This window comes from Pipistrellus hanaki (assembly GCF_964339955.1).
Source record: "Pipistrellus hanaki genome assembly, chromosome: 2".
Lineage (NCBI taxonomy): Eukaryota > Metazoa > Chordata > Mammalia > Chiroptera > Vespertilionidae > Pipistrellus > Pipistrellus hanaki.
Genome location: NC_140504.1, coordinates 132903939 through 132918416, shown reverse-complemented (window position 1 = coordinate 132918416; position 14478 = coordinate 132903939). Strand labels below are relative to the sequence as shown.

General features: G+C 46.1%; 1 long non-coding RNA gene and 1 pseudogene across 2 annotated transcripts in view; one reads left to right on the top strand and one right to left on the bottom strand.

Moving 5' to 3' along the window:
* Positions 1–4063, bottom strand: part of LOC311617174 — a 12563-nt gene extending 8500 nt beyond the window's left edge. The window contains exon 1 of the long non-coding RNA XR_014794078.1: positions 4029–4063. This is a non-coding gene — a long non-coding RNA (uncharacterized lncRNA). The remainder of the gene's footprint in view (positions 1–4028) is intronic.
* A 6650-nt stretch (positions 4064–10713) lies between these two features.
* On the top strand, positions 10714–11179 carry LOC311617439 (U6 snRNA-associated Sm-like protein LSm8; annotated as a pseudogene). Its single transcript has one exon. The product of its transcript is annotated as a U6 snRNA-associated Sm-like protein LSm8 (transcript).
* Positions 11180–14478: the final 3299 nt, after the last annotated feature.

Sequence of the window (14478 nt, the reverse complement as noted above, 5' to 3'; positions counted from 1 at the left end):
GGAATGGACCTTGGCCCTTATAGGCACTACCAGCTGGGTATCAGCCCTGGTCATAGTGTAGCCTAATAATTAATCCATTCACCCGTGCACTCTTTCAACACTGGTGTGAGTCATGTTCAAGGCTCTACCATAGGATCTGCTATGAAAATACCTGCAAGTCTTTCCATTTATGACTATTGTTTATCACGGGCTTAAAAATGACAAACCCAGCTCTCCCTCCAGGGAGCATGCCCCCATACCTTTTCCTCCCTCCTCCCCTGCCCTGCCTCAGGCAGGTTACCATTAGCTTCCTCCCTACCACGCTCTAAGGGCACTTCCTTTATCCTATAACTTGTTTCCTAAGCCCATTTCTTCTAGGAATTGCTTTTTTATCTCTGTAATTTAACCAATAAATTATTTTTAAAAATAAAGATAAACCCTTGGCCCCGAGTAGGATCTCCCAGGGAAACAGAAGGGAAGGGCTGGCCCCTCTCCTATGCCTCCTCATTGCTTCTGGTGGAGAACTCGATCTTTAGGCCTTTCCTTTCCGGGATTTTTAACTCTGTTATTGGCAAGCTGAGAAAAAAGCCATAGTGACCCCACCACTATACAAATGACTTAACAGTGACGTCATCACACTGTCAGGAATACAAAAGTAAACCGTTTGTAGTCAGGGATAGATGTTCCAGAACAAAAGCAGACTTTCAGCCAGCACATGTGCCGCTGCTTCAGATTGTCCACCTGACACCTTGAAGATATAAAATGCTTAGGATGGATCATTCCAAGGGGAAAGTGGGCAAGAATCAGAGAACAGTCAAACAAAGAGCATCCTGGCCAGCCTCCGAGTCCTTCCCGTGCATTGGAATGCGCAGCCTCTACTGTTTTCCAGCCTGTCCTGTCTCCTTCACTTCCCCTGCCCACCGAGGCTGGATGCAGCAGGTTCAATACCCTTTCCAAATGCAGGCTTCTCCCTGATTACCCCTCTCAGGATGTGATCTCTCTCCTTCCCTGAAAGTCGGATACCACTGCACCTCTCTCACTTGGAAACCTTTCTACCTTGTCTCACAGTTGCGTGCCTGTCATTATTCCTATGAGGCCGTAAGCCAGGCACATCCTTTTTCTTTGTAGTTCGACTAGACCCTCATTCACTACTTGCTGGAGAGATGAAGTCATAGGAAAACACGAAGTACAAATTAATTGGGATGCAATGTTCTCCCTGACCCTCTGCAGCCATTCAAGTCAGCCTGCACTCCATTCCCTAAATTAATCACCAAAAGGAATAGCTCCCCAGTGCCTGCTGCATTAAATCCTCCTCCTCCTCCTCCTCCTCCTCCTCCTCCTCCTCCTCCTCCTCCTCCTCTTCCCTCTCCTCCTCCTCCTCTTCCTCCTCCTCCACCTTTTTCTTCTACATTTTTAGTCCTCACCCAAGGATATTTTCCATTGATTTTTTTTTTTTTTTAGAAAGAGACAGAAAGAGAAACATTAATGTGAGAGAGGCACATTAATTGGTTGACCCTGGGCCGACCCAGTCTGCAATTGAGGTCCGTGCTCTTGACTGGAATCTAACTCAGGACCCTTCAGCGGGCCAACACTCTATCCATTGAGCCAAACTGGCTAGGCGCACTTTCCTCCTCCTGAATCAAGCCTGCCTGTATCCCCTTTGCCACTACTGGACTCAACCCTTCCTGCCCAACCTTATCTCCCTCATCCCCAACTATACAACCGTAAATACCCATTTGTCTCTCTGTTCTGTATTAATGTCCAAATTCCTTCATTCTAGAAAATTTCCTTTCCCTCCCCCTATTCCCATATTGCCACCTAGTATAGTTTGGTTATTGGCTTAAACTCAGGACCAAGATATTTATTTACTTACTTATTTCATTTTATTTTTTAGGATGAAAAAGGTCATCATTTAAATACTGCAAGTAGATTTTGTCTGGAAAGAGACAAGTCTTCATAAGTCCTTTGGGGTAGACCATACCTTTGTTCTGGGAAACTAGATGGTTGGAGATGCATGAAAATAAGAATCCACATAAGGATCTTGAGAAGAGAACTGTGAGAAAATCATGAAACTGAAGGTAGATGTTTTCAGTCCGAGAAGCTGGGTGTTCTGTTTAGTAGCAGACATGACGTCTACAGTCAAGTAGGAGTAGGTAGGGAGGCAGAGAATGTTTCTTGGATTGCAACAAATTTAGCTGATGCTGTATCTGAATTTTGGTTTCTTCTTGCAGGATGTGGGATTTCTTTATTGAGAGTTGCTTGCTAATAACAACAAATGCCAGAACTGAGATAAGATTTTGCAAGGACTAATTCCTGTAATCCTCACAATTTTTGTGTTTTTCAGATGAGGAAAAGAAGGTTCTGAGAAGTTAAAAAATCATGTCTTGCAAAGAGGAGGCAGATTCCAAGATGTAAACACTAGAATTCTGACTCCACAGCCTGTGTTCCTGACCTCTATAAGTCTTTGTTTTTTTTAAATCTCACACTTTTTAAAAATATATATTTTATTGATTTTTTTACAGAGATGAAGGGAGAGGGATAGAGAGTTAGAAACATCGATGAGAGAGAAACATCTATCAGCTGCTTCCTGCACATCCCTCACTGGCAACCAAGGTACATGTCCCTGACTGGAGCCAAACCCAGGACCCTTCAGCCCGCAGGCTGATGCTCCATCCACTGAGCCAAACCAGTCAAGGCAAAATCTCACACTTTTAAAAAATTTGGGGGTTACGTTTTATAATTAGCATAGTAGTAAGTGCTTATTATTTGGGAGTATAAACTCAAAAATATTTTACTGGTAGGGTTGTCCAATCACATTTTGCCTCTTTTTCATACACTATCTTGGTATTTGCCTATTGCTCCATATTCATGGCCATATTTCTCACAAGGAATTTGAAGTCTCTGTGAATTGTATCTTAAACTTCCACTCCGTGTCCCACAGTAGACCCAGCTCTATCCTCCTTAAACACTCGCTGCGGTGAATTAAACTGGTACTCCACCGACCTTCTCCCTCTGGAGCAAAGCAAAGTGAGTGAAAATATATAACAGTAGAGTAGACTTCTACATCTTCTGGGGAAGGCTGAAGCTGCTTCCAAGCATGCAAACGGAAAAATATCTTCACTTAAAAATAATTATGCTGTACAAACATGAAAAGTGTTATTACAGATTCCCAATGATGTATAATGGATTTGAACTTTAAAATACCAAAGTGAAGTAGGGTTTAAGTTAGGGTTCTGCTGTCCAGGGAACTCAAAATTGCAGAAGAGCAGAGAACAGCACGCTTATGGGTGGTTATAGTCCATGCTTTGGCTCCCTCTGTTGGCAGGACAGAAGCGGTAATTACATCATTCTTTTACCTGCAGGAATGCTTGATTCTGATTATATAATAGCCACTGTTCAGTGTATGTACTGCCTGTGAATATTCTCTCAGCTTTAGCAAAGGGGGAGACCAAACCACCTGCAACTCTCTCCTCAGACGGCAACTAAATACAATCTTCACCCCTTTTACACTGCTGCCTCTGTAGCCAGACTCACGATAAACTGCTTATTGTCAGAGAACACATGCAGCCCTCATTCAGCTGTGGCTTTCCCACTCTTTTAATTGTTGTGCGTGAATAGTACAACCTTAACTGCTCACGGTTTGTCACACAAGCCTGCTGACCCTGTATCTTTTTAAAAAATATACCTTATTGATTTTTTTTTTTTTTTTTAAAGAGAGGAAGGGAGAGGGATAGAGTTAGAAACATCCATGAGAGAGAAATGTTGATCAGCTGCTTCCTGCACACCCCCACTGGGGATGTGTCCTTGACTGGAATAGAACCCGGGACCTTTCTGCCCACGGCCGGCTCTCTATCCACTGAGCCAAACCAGTTAGCGCTGACCCTGTATCTTGGTAACGTTTTCCATGACATAAGGAGTTTGGAATCAAATATCTAAAATTCTCTGATTCATTAAATGGAATGAAGGACACACACACCTTTCCTTAGCACGAGGGTTCTCTCCCAGTTCCCCTTGCCATAACTTTCCTATGAGTCTAAGTTGTTACTTACTCATGTCAATGACTCATTGGAGAGTGATTGCTCCACCATCTCCAGGCCAAATTCCTCTGTGTGATGTGCCTACGGGGGCACTGAGCACCTCTCTTCCCCTGACTGCCATGTTCAATCCCAAGGATCCGCGAAGACTCTGAGATGCCACCAGTGCCGGGCACATTGCAGAGTTCGATAGAACTTTGTTTAAATAAGTATGATTGAAAGTCATATCCTATTTTATATTTACATACATTTTTATTGATTTAAGAGAGGGAGAGATAGAAACATCAATGATGAGAATCACTGATCGGCTGCCTTCTGCGCGCCCCCTACTGGGGATCGAGCCAAAAACCCGATGCTCAACCATTGAACCACACGGGCCAGGCTAATCTTTTTATTTTATATTTTATTTTATTTTATTATTTTATTTTTTTGCAGCTTCTCTTCTTTATAAAGGGGACAATTACCTGCTCATAGTATTGTGTGGGGGTTAAATAAGAATGTAAGATACCTAGGGCGCTAGGACCTCCCTTTCTCTCTTTAGAACACTGAGACTGCTTCGATGCCTGTGATGCCGGGCAGGTGTGTTGGGCGGGGGGAACGGCGGGCCCCCGGCTGAGGCTGCCCAGATCGGAGCGGGGCTGGGCCGCGGACCAGGCTGCAGAACGCGAACACGCACCGCGGCGGCTCCGCAGTCTCCACCGGGGCGGGGCCCGGAAAGGGGCGCGCTGATTGGACCGGGAGGCTAGGGCTTTCTCCTGCAGCAGTGGTTGCTTAGCAACCGCGCAGCTTTTATTTAGATCTTCTATTTCAAGTGGCTTCGGAGTCGTAAAGATGGGGATAAACTGGGGCACTGGAGAGCCCGCCACCCCTCCGAAATCACTCCCCTGGTTCGTGGCGAGCGCGCCCCAGTGAGCAGGCTCTGGCTCCGGCGCCCGCCGCCCGAGCATCCCCGCCTGCGCCCCCCGCGCGCCGCCCCCGCAGGCCGCCGCCCCTGCCGCGGGCTCCGGGCCGGGCCTGGCGGCTGAGCGGCGCGCCGGGCAGCTCCGGCCCCCGCGAAGCTGCGCGGCGGGGGGCGCGTCGCCTCCCTCGGCCCCCCAGAGCCCGGGTGCCTCCGAAATTGGCTCCGGGTCTGCGGGGAGCGAAATGCAAGCCCCGTTTCAGCCAGCCCCGCGCACATAAGCACTCACAGGCCCGCACACAGACGTGGCCGCCCGCGCTCCGAGCGGCGGGAGAGCTCGGACCCGCGCGGAGACGCTGCTCCGAGGTGCGACATCAGTGCCGGCGGGACTCGCCCGGCGCAACAGGCGCAACGGCCGCCGGAGCCCGCTGCGCCGGGCGGGGGAGCCGGTAGGCGGGGCGCCCGGCAGGAAGGAGCGGGGAGGAAGCCCGCGGTGATTTGTCCGGCGCGGCGGGGCGCGGCGGCTCGGAAGGTCCGGACACCCGGCCCTCGGACCGCCCAGCCGGGACCGGCGGCTTGCGGCCGCTCGGATGACGGTGAGAGGCGGCCGGCGGGGGAGGACGAGCGGACGCCGGCGGCCCCTGTCTGGTGGCCGCTGCCCGGCTGGCACGGTCTCGGCGGCGCAGAGGGACGGCCCCAGGGGCCTAGGGAGCGGCGCCCGGCCCTCGCCTCTGGTTTAACAGAGCAGCTGCGCGGAGGCTCCAACAGGTGGCTCCGTGGCGCAATGGATAGCGCATTGGACTTCTAGAGGTTGAAGGCATTCAAAGGTTCCGGGTTCGAGTCCCGGCGGAGTCGTAACCTTTTTTCCTCGACAATTTATTGTAAATCCCTGTCATTTCTCTCCTTCCTCTCCTTTTCCTGAACTGTGGAACGCTTCCCGCTCCGTGATCTCTCTCTCTCTCCCCCCATCTGCATTCGGTTTCTGCAACCTTTTTCCCTGCAGCCAATCACATGGATTTCAATCACCCCAGCCGCGGCGGCTGGTGTCTCGGGGCCGGGGCACAGCAGACCAGGAATCTAATGCAGGAACTGGAAGGAGGGCCCCGGCGGCGGCGGAAAACCCATTGTGCACCACTGGGAACCTGGCCTCGCGATTTGTCCTAAATGAAGATTGCGGGGAGGCCGGGTGCTCCGGGGGAGCTGCCCTCACGCCCGGGGCTGATCCTCCTGGGACTGCAGTGAGGGCAAGGAAAGACTAGGAAACGCATCTCCGCCCTTTGCTGCGAGGTGCCGGCTCACTGCCCCGCCCGCCCAGAAGCCTTCAAAATTGTCGCCGAGATCCTCGTGGAATCCTGGCATAAATGCAGATTTCTGGGCGTTACTCCCGGACTGTGATTCAGTGGATCGGAGGCGGGGCCCAGAACCCGTATTTCTGATAAGAATGCCCGCTCCGTCCCCTAGGTCCCTGTGCGGAGGTCTCAGGTCCCCTCTGGTCCTTCAGGCAGAGATGACCACATGGCATCTCTTCTGACCATTTGTACCTTTGCTCAAGATTAGGATTCCACCTTATTAAATGCGAGCAAATTAATAAAAATTCACTGTAACAAACGAATTTCATTCATGCAAAAAAAATTTTAAAAATCCGAAATATTCAAGAAAGGTACAAGGAGCAGTAAACACCCTTATTGTTCCTGTATCCCAGTCTATAAGCCATTAGTGAAAATAATTTCTTGAACATATTTTCAGATTTTTATGCACATGTTAGCATTTTGGTATCTATTGTCTTGTGTGTTTATTGATGACAGTCATTTAGGTGATACAAAATTGGTAGTATACTAGCTCTTTTTATTTTTCTCCTTTCTCTTTACTTTTTTCTTTTTAAATCTATTTTTTATTGTTGATAGTATTACAGGTATCTCCCATTCCCCCTCCCTCCCAGCCCCCCCCCCATTACCCGCCTCTTCCCAGCCCTTACCCAACCCCCCAGGCCTTCACTACCCTATTGCTGTGTCCATAGGCTATGCATGTATGTAAGTTCTTTGGTTTATCTCTTCTCGTCCCCACAACTCCACATTGAGGTATACTTGCTCCTTCTATTAAGGCAGGTAGAGCTGCCTTGTTCCAATGTACATGTGTATCATGGAGATTTAACAGCCCCCAATAGTTTGGCATTTAGGTATCCAATATTTTCCTATGACAAACAGTGCTTCGGTGAACACCCTTGTTCTTACATTCTTGTACACAAGTGCAAGTATATTCCTAGGAGGTTGAACTGCTGGGTCAAAGGTTTGTTTGTGCATTCTTAGATAGCTATCGCTAAATTGCTCTCATAGAGACTCTACCATTTTACTCTCACCAGCAATCTGTGAGAGTGTCCATTTCCCCACAGCCCACATGCTATCAAAAAAGATTTCTAGTTGTAGTTTCATGTCTTTTATTATGAACGAAGCTGAGCCTCTTTACATACATAGAATAATTTGTATTTCCTCTTTGTGATTTATCTGCTGTGAGTTTTCTTGACTTTTGCTATTGCATCATTTGGTCATATTAAGGAGACCAGCCCTTTGTGATTATGTTACAGTCTTTTCCGGGTTATTAGTCTTTTGGTTTTGTTTATGGTATTCTATTTTTTGCCTTACTGAAATCCATATATCTGGATTATCAATCTTTTATGGCTTCTAGGTCTGGGGTTATACTACCTTCAGATTATTAAATAATTTCATCATATTTTAGTGTTCCTGGTTTTATTTTTATATTCAAGTCTTTACTTCACCTGGAATGCATTTTTTTATAAGGAGTGAAGTGGGAGTTTTGTCCAAGAATCACTGATAATGAATGCCTCTCCTTTTCTACACTAATTTGAAATGCCCCCTTTATCATTTTCTGAATTTCCATATGCATTTGGTTTTCTGGACCCTCTCTTCTCTTTCATTGATCTGCCTATTTTAATTCTGATTGACCAGAACTGTGCTATTTTAATATCACAGTAGGGCCAGTCCTCTCTAAAAATATGCTTTTTTAAAAATATGTTTTTATTGATTTTCAGAGGGAAAGGAAAGGAGAGGGATAGAGATAGAAACATCATTGAGAAACATCATGGATTGGCTGCCTCCTGCAAGCCCCTGCTGGGGATTTGAATCTGAAACCTGGGCACATGCCCTGGCAGGGAATCAAATCAGTGACCTCTTGGTTCCTGGGTCAACATTCAACCACTGATCCACACCAGCCAGGCCCTCATAACTTTTTTTTAAAAAATTTTAATGTATTTTATTGATTTTTTACAGAGCGGAAGAGAAATTGACAGAGTTAAAAACATCAATGAGAGAGAAACATGGATCAGGTTAGCTGCCTCCTACACACCCCCCCACTGGGGATGTGCCCACAACCAAGGTACATGCCCTTGACCGGAATTGAACCTGGGACCCTTGAGTCCACAGGCTGATGCTCTATCCACTGAGCCAAACCGGCCAGGGCAGTAATATTTTTTATGCTCATAGAACACAAAGCTGCCCAGACCGGTTTGGCTCAATGGATAGAGCGTCGGCTTGGGGACTGAAGGGTCCCGGGTTCGATTCCGATCAAGGGCATGTACCTTGGTTGCGGGCATATCCCCAGTAGGGGGTGTGTAAGAGGCAGCTGATCGATGACTCTCTCTCATCGATGTTTCTAGCTCTCTATCTCTCTCCCTTCCTCTCTGTACAAAATCAATAAAATATATTAAAAAAAAAAAAAAAAAACACAAAGCTGATACTACAGGAGATCCCCCCCAACCATCCTTTACCTTATTTCCTCATCCTAGAGACACATGGAAGAGGGATGGGATGGGATGGGATGGGTGGGATGGGATGGGTGGGGTGGGATGGGTGGGGTGGGGTGGGGTGGGGTGGGATGGGAGGCAGTTTTGCAGACATGAACAGAGCAAGGACAATGTGCCGGGTATAGTAGGTCACCAGGGTGGGAAGCAAGGATGGGGTTGGCCCTCATCCCCAGGGTGACTTCTCCTCCCCTAGCGTATTATTGGTCATGCGGTTTGGACCTCCTAACCCTCCCTCCCTAGAGATAACATCTAGCAGGCAGTTGTATTTCAGTTCCAGGCCCCAAAAGCAGGCAAACCAGACCAGTGACCCGCTGGCTGACCTCAGGACCAGCTACCTGGAATAATGACCCCAGCCCTGGCTGGCTGGGTAATCCTGGAGATCCTGACCCTGGAAGGACACACCTGGCAAGGTTATGGCTATGGATGTTAACCTGGAAAACTGCTGAATATTCTATTGAGATCTTCCCCTGGGACCTCCCCTAGAAACCTCTCCCTTAAAACCCTCAGGACGCCTGGCTCAGTGGTTGAGCAATGATCTATGAACCAGGAGGCACAGGCCCGGGTTTCTGGCTCCATCCCCAGGGTGAGGCATGCAGGATGCAGCTGATCAATGATTCTCTTTCATCATTGATGTTTCTATCTCTCTCTCCCTCTCCCTTCCTCTTTGAAATCAATAAAAATAAGATTTTTTTTAAAAAACACACCTTAGAACAGAAGACCTAATATTAATCAGCCGCCTCCTGCACACAGCCTAATGGGGATATGTCTGAAAGGAATCGAACCCTTGAGTCTGTAGGCCAACGCTCTATCCACTGCGCCAAACCAGCCAGGACTGAGTTGTACACTTTTTAAAGGGGAGTTTGGCTCAGTTGGTTGGGAGTCACCCCATGAACCAAAAGGTTGCAGTCGGGGCACATGTCCAGGTGGCTGGCTTGATCCCTGGTAGGAGGCATGAAGAGGCAGCTGATGGGTGTTACTCTCTCTCCCTCTCCCATCTTCTCTCTCTAAAAATCAATCAATGTGTAATTGTATGGTATGTAAATTATATCTCAATTTCTAAAAAGAGGAAATAGCCTGGCCAGTGTGGTTCAGTGGTTGAGTGTCAACCCATGAACCAAGAGGTCACTGGTTTGATTCCCAGTCAGGACACATGACCAAGTTGTGGGCTTGATCCCCAGTAGGGGGCATGCATTCATGTTTCTACCTCTCTATCCCTTTCCCCCTCTCTAAAATCAATAAAGCAGCCTTCCTTCACTGGTATGGCTCAGTGGATAGAGCATCAGTCCCAGGTTTGAGTCTGGGCAAGGGCATGTACCTTGGTTGTGGGCACATCCCCAGTGGGGTGTGCAGGAGGCAGCTGATCAATTTTTTGCTTTCAATTATGTTTCTAACTCTCTATCCCTCTCCCTTCCTCTCTGTAAAAAAAAAAAATCAATAAAATATTTTTAAAAATAAAATCAATAAAACATTTTAATTGTTTAATTAATTAATTAATTAAAAAGGAAAAAAATTGTTTTTAGTTGAATAATTTGTATTTTCTGGACATATATTTTCAAGGGAGGTCAAGTGGTATTTTTACCTTCTCCTTTCTGATTTTTATGCCTCATCCTGTTACTCTTGTAGTAACATCATCTAGTATATTCAGAAAATGGTAATTTTTCATGAAAATGAAATGGTAAGTAATTTTCATAGCAACTCTTTACAGAATAATTTCAGCAGGCACTGTGTCCTGGAGGTCATGCACACCATGTGAATGGGTATGGACTTTACCCTAAAACAATGCGAAGTCACTGAGTAGCTTATAGGGGGGATGTGTCTTGTACCATCCCTCTAGCTGCAGTGTAGATCCCAGGCTGGAATCGCACAGACCAGAGGCCAGAATACCAGCCAGGGCAGCTGGAATTATCTAAGTAAGAAAATGGTGAGAGGCCTTTTCTCGCCAGCGCCTCTGCGTTGCCCGGAGTGTCGGCCGAGCAGCATGACTTTCTGCTCTGGAGAACCACATCAACCCAACAGTTGCTGTTATTACTTCTGACGGGAGGAGGATAGTGGGAACACGGAAGGGTTTTGACCAGACCATTCATTTGATTTTGGGTGAAAGCCACGAATCAGAGTGTTCAGCTCTCCACAGGGAGTGGAACAAGTGGTCCTAGGGCTGTACATCGTAAGAGGTGACAGCATTGCAGTCATTGGAGAAATGGATGAAGAAACAGATTCTGCACTTGATTTGGGGAATATTCAAGCAGAACCTCTGAACTCAGTAGCACACTGAGGAAAAATCACATACATTGGACAGCTGTAAATCTTTGTACAGAAACTGATAATGCTGAGGAATATGTGTGGAATTTTTATAAACGTGTAATTGTGCAATTTTGACTTTATTGATTAATTGTGATATGTAAATTGTAATATTTTTACATTTTGTTGAATAAATTTTTTTTTGTCTAAATAAAAAAAAATGGTGAGAGTTGGAATTGAGAAGGTGGATTGGAGAGACATATACAAATTAGAGTGTACAAATTGGAGACATTTCAAGGGAGGCTGAGTTGATGGTATTTATTTGATTAAGGGTTATCTAGTGGAGAAGGAGGGAGCAGTCAGAAAAGGCAGATGGGTGGATGCCAAAATGTCCACTGGGACAGCTAAGGAGAGAGAATGGGTTTGGGGAAAACGAAGCACCAGCACCGATTGGCCTGAGCTGAGTTTGAGGCCTCCGAGGACCCTCCCTGGAGAGGATATACAGTGGCAGTTGGATATGCAAATGCCCAGCACCCAGCAAGCTCTCAGTAAATGTATTTATTGAATGAAAGAACCAAAGGAAGGTAGGTATGTGGGAAGAGAGCAAAGGAAAAGAAGAGACAGTGTGGAGCCCAGGAGAACGATCTAGGCTTGAGACTTAAAATTCTTTATCCTGCAGATGGCATTTAACACTCTGGACTTAGACAAGATCATGCAGGGAGTGTGGAGTGAGAAGAGATGACAGTTGAGAACAGAAATGCAGAGCACAGACATTAGGATGGACAAAGCTTAATGAGGTCTTCAGAGAAGCCAGGACAGTACCCCTAACTGGTTTGGCTCAGTGGATAGAGCATCACAGGTTCAGTTACCTTGGTTGTGGGCACAATCCCAGTGAGAGGTGTGCAGGAGTCAGCTGATCAATGTTTCTAACTCTCTCCCTTCCTCTCTGTAAAAAATAAATAAAATGTATTTTAAAGAAAGAATAAGGAGGAGGAGAAGGAGGAGGAGGAGGAGGAGGAGGAGGGGAAGCCGCTGCCAAGAGGGAAGCTAGAGAGGTAGGAAGGAAACCAGGAGGCAGTGTTACCTCCAAGAACTGATGGAACAGTTTCCTCCAGAGAAGGGAATGAAGAGGAAAAGGGCCACAGCTCATATTTTTCTAAACAACTGCTGTATGGGAGCAGCGTTAACACTCACCATTTAAATACCTCCCAAATGTTAAGAAGTATGAATTACCCTCATTTTATAGATGAGAAAATTACGGTGCAAAGATGTTATGAGTAAGCTGAAAGGATTAGCTTAGAATGACGGAAAAGCGCCTCCTCTTCTGAGGCCAGTAGGAAGAGGACAGATAAAAGCGTGAAGGCGGTGAAGGGAAAACTGAGGTGCTCATGTCCGAGGACCTATTGTGTGCTCTCCTCCATGGCTGTGCCCAGGACTCCAGGAAGGTATTGACAAAGTGGGAGCTGCCACACAGGGAGTTCCCATCTTATTGCCACTTACGGCCAATGCAGACTCTAACGACCAGTGGCCAGGAGTGGTTTCATTTCAACTTCCTGCTGATCAGGGACTTTCCATATCCCATCAGCGTTTAAAAAATAAAGCCTCTCCCAGGCCCCCTTCCGTGTGGCACCGAGCAGCCCCTTGGAGATGCTGGCCTTGGTTATTGGCCACTTCCTTTACAGCTGCCTGTGCTCATGTGCCCAGTTCTGAGGCCCCTGGGTCAAGCTTTTGCCACCTCCAGCCCCTGCTTTACACCCACTGTCTCCACAGATCTTTTTTATCAAAGGTCTTTAGTTCTCACACACTATGCACTCAGAAAAATCCAGGCTTAGTTTTGTTATTGGTTTTTTATTCTCCAGCTTTCAGTGCCAAAGAGGCTAGGCTGTTAGATAGGAGAGCACTGCCCAGGAAATAGATTTCAATAAAACCTCATTCACTTTCAATTTTGTATCTAATCTATTTTATTTTTATTTTTATTTTTTGAGTATTGGCTTTGTGCAAGGAACTATGTTGGAAGGAAATATAAAGAGGAATTCAATCAATCGCATTTTCTTAGAGTTATCCTAGTGAGGGACAGAGAGCCATGGATTGGTGATTCCATTAATTAATTAGGATTGGATTTGAGTGACAGGAAACTCGAAATAACAGTGATAGCGATTTGATCATAAGAGAACCAGGTTTCTCCTCATTGTTTTTCCTCAAAGTACAACTTGTCACTCTTGTTCCAAGATGATTGCTTCTGCCTCTACCATCAGGTCAGCACACAGCTCCTCTCTAAACTCGCCTTCCTTTGAAGGACACTGTCCATAAGTTGCATATACACTTTCACTCCCATCCCATGAAAAGGTGGGAATCATAGTTTCCCTCACCCCCAGGTGGCTATATTTCCAGCTATAACTCATGCATTCCATAACAGTAAAAGAAGAGAAAAGTTCAGCAGTTTCTGCTGGTGATAGCAGGTATGCAGATAGCTAAAGTGCAAGGCCAACATAAAATGGAAATGTGACAAAAGAGTTATACTTACTTGCTCTGTGACCTTAGGCAGGTTACTTAACCTCTCTGTGCCCATTTCTTCAGGTATAAAATGAGGATAATACCTACCTCATAGGTTTACCTAAATTTTTGTATGTGTATGTAATATATATGTTCCATATATACACGCATATGGAACAGTTACATAAAAATAAGTTGTATTTGCTAAGTAATTACAAATAAAATAAAAATAAGCACAGTAAAATGGGAAATTCAAGAGTATACACATCAGCCGAAACTGGTTTGGCTCAATGGATAGAGCATTGGCTTGGGGACCGAAAGGTCCCGGGTTTGATTCCGGTCAAGGGCATGTACCTTGGTTGTGGGCATATCCCCAGTAGGGGGTGTGCAAGAGGCAGCTGATTGATGACTCTCTCTCATCGATGTTTCTAACTCTCTATCTCTCTCCCTTCTTCTCTGTACAAAATCAATAAAATATATTTTTTTAAAAAAAGAGTATACACATCAGTGGAGAAAACATGAAAAAGGAAAAACATGAAAAAGGATTTCATGAAGAAATGTAGACTGCCAGCTCTGTGATGCCTGGGACACCCCGCCCCCTGTACCAAGCACAATGCCTCGCACAGAGGAGATGCTCAAAATATTGGTTTCTGAATAGGCCTGAAAGGTCAGTAGTATTTTATTAGGTGGGATGGAGGTATGAAAAAGATATTAGAGGAGTTAACCATATGAACAAAGACATACATGATAAAACTCACTGTATCCAGCACAGCAGCTGGCCTGCATAGAACTCGGTGTATGTTGACTGCCTGCAAGCATTCAATATCAACGTTTGGTTTGGCTGAAATGTATTAGTCAAGTCCAGGCAGAAATACACATCACTCTAGATCTGCAGTCGGCAAACTGCGGCTCGTGAGCCACATGGGGCTCTTTGACCCCTTGAATGTGGCTCTTCCACAAAATACCACAGCCTGAGCAAGTCTATTTTGAAGAAGTGGCGTTAGAAGAAGTCTAAGTTT